Source organism: Primulina eburnea, chromosome 15, assembly GCF_022965805.1.
Source record: "Primulina eburnea isolate SZY01 chromosome 15, ASM2296580v1, whole genome shotgun sequence".
NCBI lineage: Eukaryota > Viridiplantae > Streptophyta > Magnoliopsida > Lamiales > Gesneriaceae > Primulina > Primulina eburnea.
The window spans coordinates 35,014,744-35,022,853 of record NC_133115.1 but is presented as its reverse complement, the minus strand read 5'-3'; positions in this window follow the sequence as shown (position 1 = coordinate 35,022,853).

Here is an 8,110-nt window from a genome sequence, read left to right as displayed (position 1 = left end):
GTAGTGGTCCTGCTTTTGTAATGGAGGGTCACATGTCCCTTTTAATTTTGTCGAGGAATCTTCGGCTTTCGGCTTCCTCGAGGAAATCGTGAATGTGGTCCATCCCCACTTGTACTGGTATCGGTAAAGTGTTTCCGATCAGATCTCGGCTTGAATCATTTACCAAATTCCGGTTCCTTCTGGTTTTGGCATTCTGGACAGATGTTTTCAGACCATCTTCCTACATGTGCCATATTACAGAATTTCCGGCGAGTTTCTTTACTTGCCGGCAGCTTGCTATTCCACAAAAGATTTCTTTTCTTTTAATAGATCTTCTGCAAAACTTGTTGTTTTTCCTGTCATGGTATTTAACAGGAATGATCCGTTCACTGAATGATTGTAGAATTTGAACGGAAACTTGACTTTGTCCATCTCAGTGAGACAGGCCCAAATACCCCAAGCTCTTCTGGTAGAAATGTCATCTTCAGTTATTGAAGACACCAGGGGTGTTTCTTCTGTCGGAGGGTCCTTGATAAATTTCTGGACATTTGAATCTGGCCTCCTTAGCTTGATGAAATGAAAGGCTTCGTGAGAATCTTTCCCTGCTGGTTCTGGTGCTGCACTAAAAAAGTATAGCTCCAAAACATCTCCTCTGGACAAATAATCATTATTCGCCCAAGTTTCGTGAACAGCTTCCTGGATCCATTTTGGTAGACCTGAAATTTCTGGAAAGCTGGGTGATGTAGTATAAACTGAGGCAAGAGCCCCGAATTCATACCAGGCTTTAACCTCCTTTGGATACGAATTTTGTTTCATCCATACCCTTGGATATTTCCCTGAAACATCAACCCGATTGGTAGCTGGGTTAATGCCAATTCTTGTTTTTAATTTCTCCCAATTTTGTTGGTAAACCTGAAATGGAGAAATGGTTGCTTCGTTAGTACCAATCTTAGTTTTGCCTTTGTCAATACGAGGCCTAAGGTTGATCTCTCCCTCTTCAATCCCCGAGGTGAAGGGTTGACTTGAGGACTCAAGATAAGGATCAGGAGTCTCAATTTTTGTTTCAGTCGACTCATCTGGTGATGATCCCGACTTAACACTTGTGCAAGGGGTATTTGAATCCCCCGCTACAGGTATAGAGTCCTGTACTCGAAAACTCTCCATTTGAGAAACCAGTGGTCTCTCAATGCCCTGGAGGATAGGCCTTTGCGTTACAGACCATAACTGAGTATATGCCTGTAAACATCCTGTAATTCGATCAGAGACAATTCTCTTATCAGCTTGTTGTAGCCTTCCCGCAACTTCTGCGTTAACAGCTAACTTGTTGAACTCGGTTTGAAGCATTTCAAGGTGTTCCCTCAAATGCCTCTGCATCTTGATAATAGCATCAATGTCAATGCTGTCCATCTCTTGTTAAAAAATCTGCAAGAATATTTTCATGAGATTTTATTATCATAATATCAAAAATATAATTTTGGCATAAAGCTTGCCATCGTAATAATCTAGCCTTCTCTGGTTTAGACTCAATTCTATTCCTCAAAAAGGCTTTAACTTGAGTGTTATCAACTTTCAAAGTGAATTTCTTTGCAAGTAAAAATAACGGCCATTTTTCAAAAGCTCTTTTTACTGCATAGAATTTCTTTTCGTTGATATGCCATCTTATGGCTTCTGCATCTGAGAATAACCCACTACAATATCTGCATGGTTGTTCTCCATCTGGTGTGAGCTTGGTTAGTACTGCAGCCCACCAATGATCACTGGCATCGGTATATAATACCAGATCATCCTCGTCTTGAGTAATAGCCATTTTTGGAAGATTTTTGCAAACCTTCTTTAAATGGATAAGTCCTTTTGTGTGTTCTTCTGTCCATATAAATCTAGCATCTTTTTTCAACAATGGACTGAACACTTTCCTGTGTTTTGCTAGGTTTTTGATAAACATCCCAGCAAAATTAACAACCCCTAGAAAACTTTGAAGTTGCTTCTTGTCTTTGAGATTCTCTGGAAAATTCTGCACCTTTTCCACTATGTGTTCTTGCAGAATTATTCCTGACTCATCGATTTCAATTCCGAGGAATTCAATCTTTCTTGTAGCAATGACTGCTTTCTTTTCCGATAAAACCAGTCCTTCTTTTATACAAACATTAGAGAAAATCTCCAAATGTTTAACATGTTCATTCATATCTTTAGATGCTATCAAAACATCGTTGATGTAAACAAACATAAACTTAAAATAATCTTTAAAGAGATTATCCATTTTCTTTTGGAATATCTGTGGTGAATTAGCCAATCCCATTGGTAATACCTCCCAGATATAATGTCCTTGTGGTGTGGAGAAGGCTGTGAATTTCTTGCTTTCTTCCTGCATCCGAATCTGATAGAATCCGGACTTGCAATCAAACTTAGAGAATATCTTGGCGTTGCGTATGCAACTAATCAAGTGTTCTCTACTAGGTATAAAATACCCATCAAACTCCAGAATCTTATTAATTTCTTGATAATTAATAACCAATCTGGGTTTCCCTCGTTTAATCTCACCATGATTTCTTACCAGAAAACCTGGACTGCTATATGGTGATATTCCTGCTTTGATCAATCCAAGGTCCAAATGTTCCTTGATTATAATCTGCATATCCCTCTGATCAATGATGTTCATTGGGATGGGTTTACAACGGACAAATTCATACTCTTTGCCTTGCTTAATCTTAAGGCAAGCCCTGAGTTGATTTCTGTCCCACCATGCCAAGGGATCTTCGTTGTAATTTTCTTTGATCCTCTTCTTGACATCTTCCAATGATACCTTAGACTCGAACTCTACTTCATTTGTTTGTAGAGTTATCTTAAGGCATTCTATATCTTCTGGTTGGAGTTCTTTATCTGCTCTCAACTGGAGCATTGTTTCTCCAAACCGTCTTGAATCTTTCATTTTTGGGTTCAGAAGTTTTCCTGAATCACCACGCTTGCTGCGAAACTGGATCGGCAATTTTCTGTAAAATGCTTCTCGAAGTCTTTGGACTATGATTTTGTGATCACATGGTGTTGTGAACACTAATCTTCTAGTCTCATTTTCTTGTGTATAGGATTTGAACATTTGTAGGAAATTATTTCCTAACAATATGTCAGCTCCTGTATCATGAAAATAAATTGGTGGTGTTTTTACCTTGTACCAAGGTGTTTATCCAGCACCGCCAATCATAATTTCAGTCATCTTAATCCCTTTACATAAGATTAAGATTCTTCTGGAAAAATCTCTTCCAGCAATCTTTGGTAACTCTTCTTCCAAATTATTTGGAAAAACGCCTCGTTTTGCTGTACATATTCCAGCACCTGAATCAATATATGCAGCAAAGTATTCTGCCTTATATTGTTCATACAACATTCCTACTGGAATGTATATGGAGAATGGACTTGTCGTCATTGGATTTTCCACATTTTTTCTTCTGCCATAAACTCCATTCCATGTTCTAGACGTTTCCAAGGTTTGTGTTCCTCGAGAAACTCTAGTCCAAGAATCAGTCGATTTGATTCTTTTCCCGGAATTCCTTGAATATGGACTTCCAATTCTCCGATATTAATCAGTCCTTGGTAAGTTCCCATCGCAGGTTGTTCTAAATAGTATATTGAATTACAAGGAAATTGATTCCTTTGCTTTCTAATATCAAATACTATTTCAACCTCCTTCCACCCTTCCGGGCATCTAAGTTTTCCTATTGTAGAAAAACTTTTCAGCTCCTGTTGGGTGTCTATGACAGGCCTTTTATCCCATCTGTAACTTGTAATTCTATCTCCTTGAAAAGATAGTCTTCTTGATTCCAATCTAAGACTTTGATTCCTTTGTAGAATCGGTTTGTCTTGGATTTGGATATCTGTTTCCTGTATTAAAGGAAACTCGACTCTTTCTGGATAAATTGCCTGTGCAACTTTTCAGAATATTTCAGGGATTTCTATAAACTCGTTTCTAATAAACAATTCAGAATGATGTGTATTAGATAGAGCATATGAAATCTGATAGGTAATAGAATAGGGTCTATTACCTTCTTTCATCAACCTTTTTTCCTTGAAGTTCTGATGCAATGTCAAGGCTCGGCTGAAATCTCGATCTGCCAGGTTGTAGGCTATCCTTGGATAGATTACTCCTACAATTTTTCCTGCACAGAGGTTTCCTGAGATTGTCCCCAGTACTGAATCTTGTAGATTCCCCATTCTTTTATCGCATATAGCGATATCAATTGGTGAATATATCCCTTCTTTGAAGGTAGCCTTTATCATAATCTGGATTGCTCCTATATGAATCCAGGACATAGTCCTTGCTACTTCTATCTTGAGTTTTTGTAATTCTTCCTTGATTTCTTCGGAAGGAATTAGCTGCATCTCCATTCTATTTCCTGTGAGTTCCATTGGGATTGCCATTTCCCTTCTAGAAACTTTATAGATTAGATGATGCTTTCTGTTTCTTAGGCCAAGACTTCCTAAGAACTTTTCTACCTGTCCTGCAGAGAAACCTTGATATCTCTGTAGACTCGGATTTTCTCTCATGATTCTTTGAACCATGTTATGAGATATTGTTGTCTGACTGAAAAACCCAGACAGATCTTCATGTGTTTTGTGTCGAAACACCTCTTCTTCAGTCAGATTCCGATTCTGTTCCATCATAGTCTTCCTGACTTAAGACTTCTTCTTCTTCATATATACTTTCATCTGAGGCGATGTCCTCAAATCGGTATACTTGAATAAGATCTTGGTAATAAACTGCTTCTTCAATATCCGGGGTAGGATCAAAGCGTTTAATACCTCTGTTTTCATTTTCTGGACAGTTGGTCGAAATATGACCTCTTGCTCCACATGTCCAGCAATTACAATCCTTGAAGCTTTCATTGGCTCTAGTATGAGCTCTTCTGAAAGTTTTCTTTGTAGGTGTTCTTCCTGTGCTTCGAGATGAATTCGATGCTTGGGATGATATCCTACTTCTCGATGGTCCGCTTCTTTGTCCGGATTTATAAGATCTGGCTTTCTGTCTAGACCATACGGTTCTTGGTTTCCAAGAACTTTTCCCACTTCGTGCATAAGGATGAGTCCTAAAGCTTTTCCTTTTATGCTTCTGTGGTTTACTTCCAATTATTGTTGGAAGATCATTTTCTTTACAACACAAAGGAGTTCTTTTGTTGATACCCCTTAAGCGTTTGTAATTCTTTTGTAATGCTGCCATATGGCACCATTCTGCCAGTTTTCCTTTAAGGAAAGAGGCTCTTCTTGCCAACGTATCTGGATTACCAGGTACGTATTCCCTTATGAGCATTTCTCTCCAAGGGCTCGGCATTTTTGCGAAGAAAAGCTGCATAGCTATATCCTCTTCGACTCCTGAATTCCATCTGTATTTAGTGAATAACATAATGTATTCATCCACCAAACATATGTCATGTAATTCAAGACTATACAGAGCTTGAGTGTATTTCTTCTTCTTCTCTGTATCTTGACTGTTGAAATAGTCTACCCCTATAAAGTGTGCTTTAAATAGGGTAGCCATTTTTCCCGCGATCTCACTAAGAGATTCCCCAACTAGGACTGACTCTTTCATGTCTGATGAAGTCATGTCCCAAGCAATTTTTACTGATCCCATAAGACTCATTTCCAAAAGTTTAATGAATCCTTCTTTATTGAGATCAAGTGTTCCTGCTGCAATCCTCATAGCAGATGTCCAATCGTCTATGAGATCTTCTCTGTTTTTGAAGTCCAAAATATCAAGGTTAAGCATAACCCCGTAAGGATGTATAGGATCTAAAACAGTTTTCCCATAGGGTGTTTGATGCAAAGGAATTTGAGTTCTCCTTGCCCTTGTTCCCGCTGGGTGTGATCCTCCACCAGTATGGAAGTCAGTCTGAGATTCTCTCATATTTACATTATGAGATCCCATACTTTCCCTTGGTGGTTCCTGAGAAGATGACCAGGTTATTGCAGGTGGTGTTTCACCTACTGCTGTATTCATCTTTAGATCTACTACTTTGAGATTTGCGAAAGATTCCGCAAGCTCTTGTAGATCCTCCAAACCAATCCTTTCTAAAGTTGTCATCAGATCAATTTATTTTCTGAGACAGACTTGATTAGATTGATCATCTTTTCTTCTTCAGTTAAAGGTTTTGACACCACTCTGGCCTTCCCTTGTTGATGTAACAAAAGTTCGGTACCAAAGGATGGTGGTAACCAGCCTCCTGAAGTTCTTCTACTAGAACTTGGTTGTTGTTCTAGTTTCTGTATTCTTGTTTGAATATCCTTTAAGATCTCAAGAATTTCTTTCTTGTTTTTCTAGGACCTTTTCAATCCTTTGAGGTACATAATATAGCATATTGCCATAGTTTTGTACCGTTTTCTGGATTTCTCTAAGATCCAGAGAGAGCTTAGAGGAGTCTGGTACTATCTCCAGAAATTTATTATTCTGAATCATAAATTTTTACCTGAGGGTGCTGTTGCTTCCCTTCGTAGATCTGCTGTCTATACAGATCCATTGTTCTCTGAAGAATTTCTTCTGAGTAGACTTTGAAGTATGTTTTTACGGTTCTTTAGGCCTTGTAAACGCATACCTCTTGTGCTGAGTTCAGTGAAGCATGTACTTCGCTGTAATTCTTGCTCTAATTGAATTATTTCTAGCGAAATAAGTTTAATTTCGAACTGGATGGTAGTCCCTGGCATATTTAACATATCAATGAAGATCTGGTCTTTTTGACCTGTAAGAATCTACCTTTTGTGTATGCAACGTTTTGCAAACACTACTGTCTTTTATCAGGAGATAAATTTCTTTTGTTCTCCTGTTTCTGATATCTAACAATAGTTAGATAAACTTGTGTACATTCCAAAATATTGGAATAGTTCTTGTAAGTTATTCTTCTCGAACTAAAGTTCGGATTCATAATTTTTTCGAAATTCTCCTTCTCGTACATTTAGTTGCTAGTAATAATAAAATTTGTGTTTGAAATAAATCAACCTTCGACTCTGATACCATTTTCGGGAGCGGGGGATCAATTAAAATTGAATAGGACAAATGGGCAAATTTGGCAATTTAGAAGAAAATTTCTCTTTCTATGTACTAAAACCCAACTCTATTTTCAAAATGTACTGAATCTCAATTAACCCTTAAACAAACTGAAGGACTATAAATGTCTTAAACGTCTGATAAACGACGAACTTTCATGATTACATTGCCACGAAATGACAGCACGATCTTTCTACGCCGACAGATCTGTCTGAATATTAAATTTCTCAGTTGCACAACTGTTTACTCGTCACTTAAGTTTGGTATTTTTGCTTTTGCTGTGTATGACAACAAAACGGCATTTGGGAAAAATTTGAGTCACTTGGCGAATATTGGCGGCATGCCGTGTTATGTGTGCATGGAGACATTCTGTAAAACTAGCCTATGGGCCCGAAAGAAACAAAAAATTAAATAAATTAAGTCGATTACGCAATAATTGTTGGTACAGAATGAACACCAAGAAAATCGAAAATGGAGGATGGAACACTAGAAATTTGATTCACTTCAAAATAAAGGACGAGGAGGATATGGCCCATCGGAGTAGGCGCGGTTGCGGGGCATACCATCCTAATCTTCGTCATGGGTGGTGTAACCTTCGTTCTCATTGAAGCATTCACCGTCGTCAGAAGAGTCGCCGCAGGGTTCATCGCTATCATACGAATCACGGTGGTCGGCATCCTCATCACTATCATTGGAGTCGGAGTCATATGAGGTCCTCCTACCTCTGGGGTGACAACAGGCATCACCATTAGCCAAAGCCCCAGTTTCACTCCCAGCATCCTCGCCCAATTTCCTGGCGGCCTCAGATTGCATTACAGAGAAACGAAATGACGCATTGAAACATAGCAAGGAATTCGATTCGTCGATATCAAAGTTCGTCGTCACGAATGATGATCGGAAACGAGTATAGAAGTCCTCCTTCACCAGACGAGGTGGATCGACGAAATGCGCGTCTGTATTCGTAGAGGCGGCGGAGGGGCGGAGCAAGTGGCGGCGGATGAGGTTCTGGAGTGCTGGCATGCGGAAATTCACGAGCTTCGATGCAGATGATATTGTCATTATCAATAGATAGGAAGATCAAGTATTCCACAGCAGAGATGGAGAGGG